The following is a 14861-nucleotide window of genomic DNA, read 5'->3' as shown; positions in this document are numbered from 1 at the left end:
GATACGCTTTGTTATACTACGTCTCGTGGATTAAGTTGGACAAATCACCAAAGTAGTAGACTAAACAAGTCAATAATTCCCTAATCGCTTGCAATCCCGAAACCCATGCAAAAAGTAAAACCAAGCAATGCGTATGATCATGAATTCCTGCACATAACAACAAAAACCTTCCCGACAAGTGACATGATATCAACGAAAATAAAATAAAACTAAAAAATTAAAAACAAATAACGAATAATCAAATAAACTAAATTAATTGAAACTCGCTTCCCGACAACGGAGCCAAAAACTTGATGTGTGATTTTTATATATATTTTTTTACTTGCTCAAGTTTAAAATGTATAAAACTGAATTTATCGCAACCGGACTAACACACACACACTAGGCAATGAACCTAATTGTGTAATAATATAGTTGTGGTAAGAACAGGTGTCGAACACAAGGGAAGCGGTAGTGAATTAATTTAGAATGTTTGATTATAGGTTACATAAAACACACAAAAGCAGTAAAGAAAGGTTTTATGGAATTACATTTCAAACAATCGACTAAACAATAAATCTCGATAAACTGACCAAAGATAAATATCTTTAGGTACTTTGGTTTAGACAAATTACATCTTAAAATCATAGATAATTGCACACACATATTTATTTATTCATGTTCACCGATTTCTAAAATGATTAGGTTCATGTTCACTATTACCAATCCTTTGATTTCAACACAACTATTAATTCATTGATCAGGTGAACAAACAATTATGCAAATCAGTATTCAATTCGTATTAAACAAGATTTGATCTATTTAACCCTAGTGGTCATAGGAATTAAATCATGCAGAGAATGGACACTCTATTGTTCATTACTTAATTCCAAACCCTAGGTTTTGGTCAAAACTCTAGTGGTGAGCCTTAATTTAAATCAAGACAGTCAGACTGTCATCTAAAGTCTATCAATTCAGCAATAAGGAATAAGTAACAATCTCTAACACATATGGATCTTTCAATCAAACTTGAAAAAATAAGTTAAACACGAATAAACAATCCAAGTAGCAATTAATCCACAAAATCAAGATTTCATTCAATCATAAACACAAAGCAAAGGGTTTTAACCCCCAAATCAGAAAGTAAATGCATATAGAATCACATTTAAATGCTAATCTTGGTCGGAACAATGAACCACATGATTACCGACATGAATCTGCTCTCCAATCCTTCAGATCTTCGCTCCGGTCAGCTTAACGACCTTCCGACCGCCTTCTAGACCCTCAAAACGGCATCTTAGGGGTTTATAATGGCAGGAATCGATCTAGGGTTTAAAATATATCATAGCGCTAATTTTTGGCTTTATTTATAGGTTTCAGCCTCAACACGACATGTTAAATGGCCAACACGGCGTGTTCTTCATCAAAATCCCGTATTCTCTAAGTCAGCGTCAAGAATCGCAAAACTTCTATTCAACACGGCGTTTTTGTGATCAACACGGCATGTTAGCGTGGAATAAACATTTTCTCAAAACACAAAATTCGTCCGAAATTGTGTCTAGTTTTCAAAACATTTTGAATATTGTAAATCGGAGTTACGAGTCATGAGATATGGTCAAAACACTAACGAGGGGTCAAGCTGTCCAACAACATCCTTCTTTGTCTTCTTTTTTGCTTTATCTCCCGTTTTCCTGCTTCCAGCTTCTCATATGCTTCCTTTTTGTCTCGAGCATGTATTTTCTACTACAAAACATATTTCAAACATAATAAGTACCTTTTGTTCTTGAATTAACACATAATGTAGCATAAAATATAAAGATAATGTATGAAATATATAACTAAATAAGCTCACATGATGCCACTAATGTAACACTTAGAGATCAACTACCATTTATCATGAGCATCCACACAAGTCTGACAATTAACAAAGCTTGTGCAAGAAAATCTACCGGATTCACCTTCAAGAAAAACCGATCCAATTGCAATCTCTCAAGTCATGGTTGTTTATACAGAAGAAGAGGAGGAATTGGAGCATACGGGGACCCTTGATTCAATTTATCAGCAATCCAATCAGTTACTTGAAGGAAAAGCAAAATAAGAGAAGAATCATGACTCTTCCCAGTAGCCACGACGTGGAGGCAATATTAACACCCCGTGTTCAATAAAAAAACTATGATTTTTCATTCATCGAGTCGTATCAACCACCTCTTCTTTACCAATCTCGTACCAAGGAAAATCAGAAGAAGCAAGGAAAAATAAAGTTCATGGAGCAAAAAGAACCTGAATAGAAAGAAGTGAATCACTCGAAACCTCCAGTTTCAATTCCAATGATTTTTGAGGTGTTTGCTTTTACAAGACCTCCAAATCACGTCTCGGGGACAGTTAAAGAAAAAGAAGAAGAGAGTGATGAGTCCAATTTTGAAAAGAAGAACCCTGAGAGAGACAAGACAAAAGCTAAAGATACAGGAGTAATGGAAAAACCCAAGTGAAAACACAATGAAAATGTCAACCCAACAATGCAAGAAAGCTCGAAAAAGGCATTCAATAGATAGGTTGCTTTCAAACGAACAAGGCTTAATATGACGGAGAATGGGGAGGTTACACTTCCACCTGACGCAATGTAGATGGAAAAGAGTCCAACTCTCGACTCCTCCAAAAGAAGCGCTTATCGGGAGGTAACTCGATGTTTTAAGAGTTTGCATTTTCTTTTTCTTCTGATTTCTTTTTAGTTTTTTATTTTTATTTTAGTTTAACCGAATGATGATGTGTTTCTATAGTCTTTTGATCTTATTTTGTAGTAAGCATGTGAAGCAGTGAAAGAGCTTACTTGAAGAAAAAGTTGTGAGATTTTTTGAAGATTACAATTGAAGACCATATTTTGAATAAGTGTGGGGTTCCTACCTAATGACGGAAAGAGTTTGAAGAATTTTATAGAAAGAAAAGGTCGAGAATGGTCTTTATCCATTGAGAAGTAAAGATGCATAATATTTTGGCTCTAGAAGACATTCTGAGAAGTCACCACGACGTGGCATCACTAGACTACGCCGTGGCGTTCTTATTTTTCATGATCATAATGAATTCTTACTCGACACCACGACGTAGAGTTGTTTTCCCATGATGTGGCCCACGTTCAACACACTTTTTGAAGATTGTTCTTTGATTTATTTTAATCTAGCACATTTACACTAAATATAAAAACAATTTTTATAAAACCTAATCTAACCAAACATCAATTAAGTGTGGGGTAGGGAGTCGAATATAGGAATACAAGCATATTGATAAAAAATTAATTAACAATGACTAGGATTTTAAAATTTTTATAGAGACTTGAAAAAATGGTCTAAAATTGAATATAGTTAAAGAAAAAATTGTTATATTGTTGTGTTGAGATCTAGGTTGCTAGTGTTGTGTAGGATGATCCGATGCGAGTATTGATGTTTATTTGAGACAATATATGTTATAATGTATTTGTGGCTTCCCAGTCTTAATGAAATCGTTGGACAAAAACACAGACTTGCTTAGTTTGAGGGACATAATATGGATGGCATAATTCAACTAGAGAACAAGGGATAAAGAGATTGGAGCAAGGATTCACACATATTCATACAGTTTGCCTTGTTTAATCATGTTTAGCCTATTTTCCTTTTTTATGTGTTTTTCAACTGTGATTATGGGATAATAACCTTTATTTTGATTGAACTTCTAAATACTATGTTTTGATTTCTTATTTGATGGATTTATGAAGTTAGTTTTGCTTTAAATATTGTTTGATAAATCCAAACCTAGCTTGTTAAAGTTTCTATTTCAATTGTCTTGCCTCGAGATTGTGTATTTAAACCGCACTTAATTTCATGAACTTGGTTTACCTAGTTATTTATGATCATTAAATTGCTAGAGCTAGAGATTAGCCATATCCTAGTATAGGTGATAAGTTAGTTGATTAACTGTGTTAAAGAGCAGTATTTGATCATAATATTTGCTTGATTACTAGACTTGACCATAGAATTGTAGTTTGTAGATTCTATCATTCAGAGTCTAAATTATCTTTAAAATCAATTTAGCAACCTGAACTCACATGATCATTGGCGGTTTGAGTTAATAAATTGACTTATGCTAGTTAATAGAATCAAGATGAATAGTAACTTTTATTTGGTAACTAACAAAATTAATCCATTATTTTGAAATCAACCATAGGAAACAATAGGGATTCGAAGCTAAACGAAAGTATATTTTATTCTTGGTTTTAAATCGTCTTTCTACTCATTAATTAGGTATTTTAATTTAAGTTTTTTTGAACTTGTAAAATCAGATAAAACCCCCCACTTTAGCTGTTTTTCTTAGTTTAACTTTTAGTAATTATTTTATTAATTAAATTTCGTTCCCTGTGTTCGACACCCGACTTACCTAAGTTATTATACAATATAACTAGGTACACTGCCTATAGGTGCATAAATTAGTTAAGTTAGTTAGGTTTATAAATTTAAAAGTTGATAGGTATCTTTTGTGCACATCAATGGCGGCTCGTCTACAGCTTCAGGAGTGATGGGAATAGTTTTACATAGTGGATTGGGAGCAAGGACAAAGCTTTCTAGGTCAAATGTCTCCAAAGCAAAGATAATGGTGGTACGCCACAAAGGGTGGTTGTCCCGATCTAGCTTAATGCTAATTGAGGGAATTTGGAAATTGACAGGAGAAGAATTTGCAGCTAGGCCAAGTAGAAGAGAAGGAGTCGCCATGGAGTGAATCGAAAGAGAGAAAATAATTAGAAGCTCTTTATACCATATAAATACTGAGAATGATTTCAATATTGATCAACTTTTGATTACATGAGAGAAACAAAGACTATATATATAGAGGTTCACTTAACAGATTCCTAAATACTAGGTCAAGCTATTTACTGATTTAGTTTACATATGAGACTTATACACACGTGTATTTGACTAAGTAAGAGTACCGTTGTCAGTACATAGTTGTTCTTCAAAATATTATTTTTTAAGGAGATGATGCATAAACCCCTATGAACTTTAAATGTATTGTGGCTTTTCTCTCATTGTTGTGATCGATGAGAGTTAGTGGTAATTATAACGTAGTTTGTTACCAAACACTATGTTTGTATAAGCTTACTAGATGGGAGGTTAATGGTTCCAATTTTTCTTGCATATATTATGGTAACATGATGAAGAAGTGTTAGGGTTTGGAGGAGAATAATGTATCTAAAATTGATAAGTATTCTGGATCTGCTTGAAAGATCATGTGATAACTTTATGAATCTGACATTTCGACCTTATGCATGGGTTACAAGAAATCCAGATTGTGGGGATAATCCTTCAAAGAACATTTTCATATCAAGACACTTATACGAGACCACAAGCTAAGGTTTATAGACTTGTGAATTCTTTTGATTACCAAAGATGAAATCAATCACACATTAAATGTTGCTTTGATCGTATAAATAAGGGATGATGGTTTCAATGTAGTTATCATGAAAGATTATCTGAATATATATTTTCCTTATTAATTTCCCTAACAATATTAATTTTCGGGTTGGGGCTCTACCTTGTACATCAGGAACACCAAAAGGGGTGGTACCCCTTGGACCTCGCTAGGAGGCAATCCCTCTGACCCCGTCATTTGGTCAAACTGATATCAAAGTCGTTTTTACAAGTGTGCACTTTGTACATCCTAAAATATCTAAAATCAAGACTTGAACTTCATTGGTAAGTTTGGGTTCCTAAGAGTACATCTCCTAAACCTGAAACAAAACGAAGCATTGGATTTTGAAAGAAGCATTGGAATCAAAAGTCTCCAGGAAATAAGAGAAAATTTCAGAATATTGGAGTTGGTGGTTCTTCATCTAATCAAAGGCATTCTAAAGAAGAAAGAGCAATAAAGAACAATGAAGAACACATAAGTATCACCAAATTCTACTTTCACCAAGAAAGGGTTTGTTTTCACCAAGAAAACGGGATGTCACAAAGACGATTGACACAAAGCCAATGACGGTACCAAGCCCCACATTAAGGTTTCACCCTAAATTTGTATATATACTAATCTAATTTAGAGAATCCCTTCAATCCAGGGATTGTATCTACTATATATATATATATATATATATATATATATATATATATATATATATATATATATATATATATAAACTGAACATGTCAATAAGGAATGGACCATATCAGATCTTCTCCATATTCGAATATCATCACCCGCACATCAGAAGCTGATCAAAGCATCAGCTTCAGGGAGTCTCGCTGGTTAGGGCATCAACGTTAGGGTCAAGCTGATCAACTTCAGCTTCAGCAGATAGTGAATGACCATCAGTGAGTATCATCATCATATCATTTGATATGTGTGTCATTAGTGTATAACCATCAACGCCTGTACACAATTATCAGTCTTCAGTAGACGGTGTCTTCATGCCTTTGGTGCTGATAGAGTCTTCAGGGTCTTTTAGTCATCAGGGGATGTTCTTCAGTCTTCGACATATGAACTTCCATCAACATATCTTCAGATTAACTAAATAACTATAACTAGTGTATATATTTTGCATCATCAAATCTATAAAAATGAGTGACCCAACAATCTCTTCATATTTGATGATGTCAAAATTAAACTAATAATGAACGAACTAATAGATAAATATAACTGAAGTAATATGTTGATTTCTGCTCCCCCTGAGAATAATAACCTTTTTCTTTCAAGTGTGTCTGTTATCACCGATCAAGTAACAATGTAGCAGAACAAGACATTTCTCCCCATTTTTGACAACATCAATAATCACTGCCTTCCTTTTTTGGAAGACAGTAACTAACCTGAAATGAAAAGAAAACATCAAAAAAAGTTAGAGGATAAGATAGGTGTATCACATTATTGTGTTGTTGCAATAGTAGATCATTTACACAAAATTGCGAAGTCTCATCAGCGTATGGTTAAACGTTGAATCATTAACTTCTTCAATAGAAGAATTGTTGGGAAAGAATAGGTAGGTGCATGTAATACATCAAAGACAATGATATACCCATCGACACAGAGTTTTCAAATTCTCATCAGCGTCTGGCTTCATATGCTGAATCATGAAATTCTAAAGAATAAAATATGGCAAGAATGGATTGGTGCGTGTGATAAGCTACAGTACATAGCCTAACCATCGACACAGAGTTGCAAAGTTTTATTAGTGTGTGGTGTAACACAGTGAATCGTTAAGTTTTATTAATGATATAAAGGAGATAATAGATTGTTTCAGTCATGCTGAGGCGAATTCAACGTGAATCATTAACAATTTAACTCATCAACAAGAAGTGGTTTAAACTTCCATATCATAGAGTAAGTTGCAATATAGAATCAAAGATTTACCGTCAATTCATAAAGGTACCGTGTCATACCTCAGACTAGGAGGTCAGGGACATGAATAACCCTTTGTCATTAAAGGACCATGCAAGTATCTCTTACGTTGATGACTATACAATCAGGCTAAGCCATTGGGTTTTGCTCAATGTTTCAGTAGAACATGAGACTTGATGCACACGACAAGCATGCTTCCAGGGATGGAGTCAGGTAAGATACAATTAACAAGGAGAATAAACACCCAATACTTATAATAATTTTTCTGATTAGGACTAGGCACTCTCATTTTGAAAGTTTAGACGATGCTAGACAATCAGTGTGAGGGGATGACTCAATGTCATCTCAGCAGATGGTCTCGTTGATGAGATACTTAGAGAGATTTAGTCACATACAACAACATGCTTCTAGGGACAAAGATTTTCAATAGTCACATACTTGGCTTATGAAATACCATCGTTAAATCAAAAAATGTATAATGATCTTCGGAAAGAATGACCATCCTAATGGAGCTTATGTAAGAGCCGACTCCATAAATCAACCAGCTTCAAATGGAATTGTGGCCAACTTGTGAATTTTCTAGCTTAGTTGCCTTTGTCACTGTTAATTGCTCCCCCTACGCTTGTTATTCAACTATTTGAGTTTATGTAAGAGCCGACTCCATAAATCAACCAGCTTCAAATGAAATTGTGGCCAACTTGTGAATTTTCTAGCTTGGTTGCCTTTGTCACTGTTAATTGCTCCCCCTACGCTTGTTATTCAACTATTTTAGTCACTTTGCGAAACTTAAACCAAGACCCATTTGAATTGTTAAGAACTTTTAGGGAAATTTAATTCCTTTAGTTCTTCATCAGCGGATGATTTCACCAATTGCTACATGTCAGCTCGTTTTGGGATTCACCATGAGAATTGGAGTTGCACACATGTCCCTCAAATCAATAGCAATATAATATTGTTAGTCATTTTTGCTCCCCTTCGCTGATAATCCGTATCAATGATCTATATCCGTGCATTTTCCCCCTTATATTTCTATCAAGCAGATAGAAAATATATACTTAAAACACTTTGCTTGGAACACCTGCACACACTTGTTTTTGGATTTTTAGATAAAAATAAAAATAAACATAAACATAAACAACAAAATTTGAAACATATAAAACATAAAAGATAAAATTCGAACGAAGTAAAATGAAATAAATTTAACATTTGTTTTTCAAACATAACTCGAAAAACAAAATAAATATAAAGATAAAATTAATATAAATTTAATAATTATGAACGAAAACCTACATAAGAAAATTTATCTTAAAAGAAAATTAATTACAACATAAAAACAACTTATTGAAATAAAAATAAAAGACATAATTTAAATGAACTAAATAAAACCAACTAAAATAGTTTAACAAAAACTAATTAACATTAGGAAAAATGATTTTTATTTATTTATTTTATTATTTATTTATTTTTAACTAAAACTAAATTAGAAAAATGATTGTTTTTTTTAAATGAGAAGGAAACCAAAAAAATGTGAACTTGATAAGTTTTTGGAGTCTCTCGTCTGACAAAACTTAACATAAGATTTTAGGAACCCAAATGAATTTGGGTGGTTGGACATAGCTCACTTGTTTAACATGTCTCTGATCAAACGAAAAATCATCAACTTTAGATTTTTGAACTATTCCTCTTTTTTTTATAGAATTTTGATTCCCGTTCATCTTTCTTACTTATTTTCTTATCTTTGTTTCAGATACAAGATATGTATTCTTGGGAACCCAAACTTGCTTCATCTTTGAAGGTTAAAAAATTGATTTCATTGGAACCCACACCTTCTTTGACTTAGTGTGATTCAACTTCCTTTTATTTGAGAATGATGCCCTATAAGAAGAGTTAGTGAACCAAGAACATATATTAGAAAACTTACAAGCTTAAGCTCTTCCAATGTTCGAAGTTCATGCTGGAGTTTGAGTCTTTGTAGGGTGGCATGACGTCTTCACAGCTTGATATGGCTTGAAAGTGCTAAAAGTCTTGTTAGATTGAACTGAAGTCGTCTCAAAGTGATATGAAGTTGAGGGAGTATGATCAGCTTGTGATTTCTCAGCATAAAGCTTATCAGCTAGAGGCTTGTTGGTGCAAGAGCTAATGTGATGTTCATCAAGGTGAAAACTAGGGCTTCTTGAAGATGTACATTCTTCAGGTACTTTCTTTTTCACACCATTTTCTTTAATATTCTCCTTCAAATCTGATATCTCTTTCTTCCTTTCAATCAGTTCTTTCTTCAACAATTTAATATCTTCTTGATTCTCATTAATGATTTTGTCTTTCAGATCAAGTTCAACAATGAAGAACTTACATAGAGGAGCCTTTGGAACATACATCAGATCTGGAAAACATGATAAATGGCTTGCAACGATTGCTCTTTTATTTTTCAAACTGTTATGTTTTTCTTCTTAAGAATTGTTCTCTCATCTGAGAAACATTATAATGACCAAACATACATGACTTAATCAGAAAGTACCATAGATAGGGAAAAATACCACACTCTCTCATCTCTGATTCTAAAATTTTCTTCATATATGGACAATTTCTCCTTCTTCTTCTCCTTCTGATTTTCGAGATTCTAAATAGTGAATGAACTTTTGAATCTTCAACAGATTCTATAACGAATTTTCTAGCCTACTCTGATACTAATTGAAAGTCCCAAAGCCTTTGTAGATTCATAGGTCAAATATAAACAAGAAAGAACAATAAAGAACAATGAAGAACACAGAAGTATCACCAAATTGTCCTTTCACCAAGAAAGGATTTGTTTTCACCAAGAAAACGGGTTGTCACAAAGACGATTGACATAAAGCTAATGATGGTACCAAGCCTCACATTAGGGTTTCACCCTAATGTTGTATATATACTAATCTAGTTTAGATAATCCCTTCAATCAAGAGATTGTATCTAATCTATATATATAATGAACATGTAAATAAGGAATGGATCAGATCAGATCTTCTCCATATTCGGATATTAGCACCAGCACATCAGAAGCTGATCGGCGCATCAACTTCAGGGAGTCCCGTTGATCAGGGCATTAGCGTCAGGGTCAAGCTGATCAGCTTCAGCTTCAACATATAGTGAATGTCCATCAGTGCGTATCATCAGTGTATCATCTGATCAGTGTGTCATCAGTGTATAACCATTAACGTCTGGACACACTGATCAGTCTTCAATAGATGGTGTCTTCATGCATTTGGTGTTGGTAAAGTCTTCAGGGTCTTTTAGTCATCAGAGGGTGTTCTTCAATCTTCGACATATGAACTTCCATCAACATATCTTCAGATTAACTAACTAACTATAACTAGTTTATATATTTTGCATCATCAAATCTATACAATTGAGTGACCCAACATACACTAAAATCACCAACAATCATCCCCCATTTAGTGTAACCATGGATCTACTCAAACAATAATTATAATTGACCAAAATTATGCATACATAAAAATATCGAAACGTTTGAATTTCCATATTATTATTTTATACAATCCAAATACTCAAGAATCAGTGTGTTATAAGAATTGAACCCTTCAGCCCATTTGAATGCCTTGCGATAACATACATATAAGTTCAAATATATGATTAGTTCCAAAAATCTTGGCACTATTATTAAGCTGAGTGTCCCAGTCATTTCATGATCGTATAAAAGTCAAGTCCCAACTTCATGAAGTGCGGCTACATTTCACGATCATATATGTATTTCCTTTTCTCATGTACATTCTTACATTTTGCCAGAGTAATTATTAAGAATATACATCAGCCTTCCCAGTGCATGTCCGAACATACTAACATGGGATGATATATTGTGTGTTCTAATCCTTAAGTGTGGGATTATCTGTAAGAACTCAAAATTTAGAAAGAATTGACTTTTAGAGAGTTTTTTACCAGAAGGGCAATTTTGACATTTAGAGGAATTCCATGAGTTTTGAAGATGTAACTTCATGAAATGAGCTAAGATAAGTTTAATTTACCTTTATAAGATAAGATAAGTAGGTTCAAGAGAATAATGCAAGACATGATGCATTTAATCCATAAAAGGTAAAATGGGAATTTTATGCTCTTTGGGTCAAATTTGTGACTTAATAGATTAAGACTCGTATGTAGTCAGTCATAAGTGACTTTAATGGAGTTGTGGAACTCATACCCATCTTTTCATCGATATAAAGATCATAGAAAACGGGTTTAAAATGAAAAAGTTATGAGTGTTAGAAGATTAGAAGAAAATTGTTCCAAATTTGGAATGGAATCAGCTAAGGAGATGTTGTAATCCAGGAACCGCGACGCTTTAAGAGCTTTACCACGACGTGGTGAGCGAAGCAGAAATATGGACAAGAGTTTTGTCGTAAGTGGAGGGCAATGTACTTTGAACCCAATGTGGTAATATGGGTTACCACAACGTAATGGAAAAGTAGGATACTATAAGGGAAAGACATTGCGACTCGGTTAGAGGGAGACCGCAACCTAATTAGGCACACCACGACATGGTAGACATGTTGTCACAATGTGGTTATGTAGTTTGGAAACAGATTAAAAGGCCTTAAGGGTTCATTTTTTAACCAATTCCTCTCCAAATTTGTTGGAGAGTGTGAGGACAAGGATTTGATTTCGCAGGGACAAGGCTTGAAAACTCAAACCTTGAGTTAATGCTTAAGAACAATGTCTGCTTCTGATTATGAGTTTCAGTCAAGTTTGGCAAGACCAGTCAAGATTTGAAGATGAAGATCAACAAATTACTTCAAGTATTAAATATGAGACAATGAGTACAATCACGGTAAAGACAATAAATGAACACAAGGAATGTTTGAAAGAATGATTTGAGAGGAAAGTTCAAGTAAAGTAAATGTGAAAATATCTATCTATGGAGGAACAATCCGTCTACTATTCTTGTCATCAAATGCTCCTTATATAGGAGAAGGAGTTACATCGGATAAACCAAGTTACTTACATAGGACCGGATAAAGTGATTACTTCTGACACTTCTGATTATCCATTTTGACAAAATAAACTAAGTCCTATGAACTGTTACATCAAGTAAAAAGACAAGAATAATAAATGCAAGACGGAAAGATAATCTCTGAACAGCTTCTTCACTTCAGACATAATCTCTTCCACTCCGGACACCGCCATCACATCGTACCATAAACCGACTCCAGAACATATCTCACTTCAGAACTAAGACTGATTTTGGAACATGAAGGGTCAGAGATTGCTAGAGGTTCACTTTCAGGTTCCAACAGAGAGTTAAGAGATGGTGATTTTGTTTCCAAATAAGCACTAAGATGAGCTAGAGATGGAGGATTTCAAGGATTAATATCATTCCCCTCTTGAGGTAATGATTTCTCCTTTTTGTAAAACTTTGAGCTTTAATGGTGAAATTGCTAGATTGGTTAGATTGTTTGAGTTAATAATATTATTACTCAATTAGTATGTTATTGAGAGTGTTAAGAAGCTTTGAACAAACTTTGTATGTGATTTCCATGGTTAAATCCATATATGGAAAGTTAGAGTTTCAAACCCTAATTCGATAGGAATATGAATTGATGCAATAGAGTTAGAGTGTAATGAATTGGTAGTATATGATGCTTAGTTCATTGGGTAAAATAGATTTAGAGGTAGAAGATAAGATGTTATAAATATGATCAATTAAGTGATCATTTTGGTTATAGAGAGTAGTTAAGCTCTTAATGGGATAATACATGTTCTAAGGAGCTTGATATGTTATATGAATATGCCTTGGGAAAATGTAACATCCCAAATTTCGAGTCCAAAAATTTCTTTTAAAAACATTACTGATTCATAGCATTAAGTCATTCAAACATACTAAAAGGGGTTTATATGACAAATCATAGTTTCATTTCCAAAACACTTGTTTAGTTATCAAAGTAAACATCCCAGGCTAACTTGTCATGGTGTGTGCAATGCAACCCTTCCGAGCTCCTCTTCTGAAAACTGAATACCTGAAACCAAAACTGAAAACCGTAAGCACGAAGCTTAGTGAGTTCCCCAGATACCACATACAATACAAACCAACTGATCCATACATACCATACGTAACCATGAGCCACACATAACAAACATATCCATAATCAAGTAAAGTGCTATGTGCCAAACATAGTCTTGCTATATTGCCACGGGCCACACGTGGTCTTTCTTGTCATGCCTGGGGGCCACCCCCTGGGTCTTACAGACAAGTATCACAAAGACAACTATACCTACTACTCTACCAGGCTACTCAACATACAGTGTGCCAGGAGCCACCTCCTGGTCTCTCATTCATAATAGTATACAGTGTGCCAGGAGCCACCTCCTGGTCTTTCATACATGTTGCCTAGGGATAATCCCCGGGTATTCCTACCATACATAATAACATACTGTGTGCCAGGAGCCTCCTCCTGGTCTTTCATGCATAATGCATAGGGCTAACCCCCGGGTCTTCCTACCATACATAAACTAAATGGGTCGGCATTGTAGCCGTAGACCCATACAAACAGTGAGGAGACTCACCTCGCACTGCTGAACTTTGCTGATAACCCTCTGGTTGCTGTCCGACCACTCTCTGAACCGCTGCTCCGCTAGCTCCCCGAGCTACTAATATCAATAAAACACTTAGTTCCAAACTGAACTCTAGAAGTCAAACTAAGTCAACTCTGGTTAAAGTCTAAGTCCTGGTCAAAGTCAACCTTCCAGTTGACTCGACTCGCCGAGTCAACCCGAAGACTCGCCGAGTCCTTAAACTCAGAAGCTCTCAAAATACGACCCAACTCGCCGAGTCACCCCAGGACTCGTCGAGTTCAACGATCTCTGAGTCTCATCCTGTCCAACTCACTGAGTCACCACTCAACTCACTGATCTGCGTCTTAACCAGAAGAGGTTGGGGGTTCTGCGACCTGACTCGTCGAGTCCAAGAACAGACTCGCCGAGTCCTAGGCAATCTTCAACAGACTCGCCGAGTTGTTCTTCCAACTCGCCGAGCCCATGCACATATTCATACACCTCGTCGAGTACACCCATGTGACTCGCCGAGTCTCTCCAGTTCGCAATCCATACAGTGACTTTTCGAGCCATGCAGGGGCTCCAATCCATAGATCCACTCTTCTACAGTTTATCCCCCACGTAAAGTTGCAAACTTTACGTGAAACCAAGGAGATATAGGCCCAAAACACTCTAGGGCTAGGGTTTAAGACAAAGGGGATTCACCAATGACTTATTGACTACTGCTTTAAGACATTCTGGACCATCACAACCCTAGATCTGAAGTAGCAACCTCAGATCTAAGCCCCAAACCCGAAATAGACCTCAATCTTGCCAAAATAGCCCCAAATCTCATTCAAGAATAGATCTAGATGCAAAAGGGTGAAGGTAACAGCTTATTACCTCCAAGATGACCTCCCACTGAAGACTAATCCAAATCTCTGCAAACCCCCTTGATCCAAGCGTCTTGATCTTCAAGATCTCTTCACAAAACCACTTATCTAAGCTCCAAA

This window comes from Lactuca virosa, chromosome 7 (assembly GCF_052849685.1).
Source record: "Lactuca virosa cultivar CGN04683 chromosome 7, Lactuca_virosa_CGN04683_v6, whole genome shotgun sequence".
Lineage (NCBI taxonomy): Eukaryota > Viridiplantae > Streptophyta > Magnoliopsida > Asterales > Asteraceae > Lactuca > Lactuca virosa.
Note: the sequence above shows the minus strand (reverse complement) of the source record.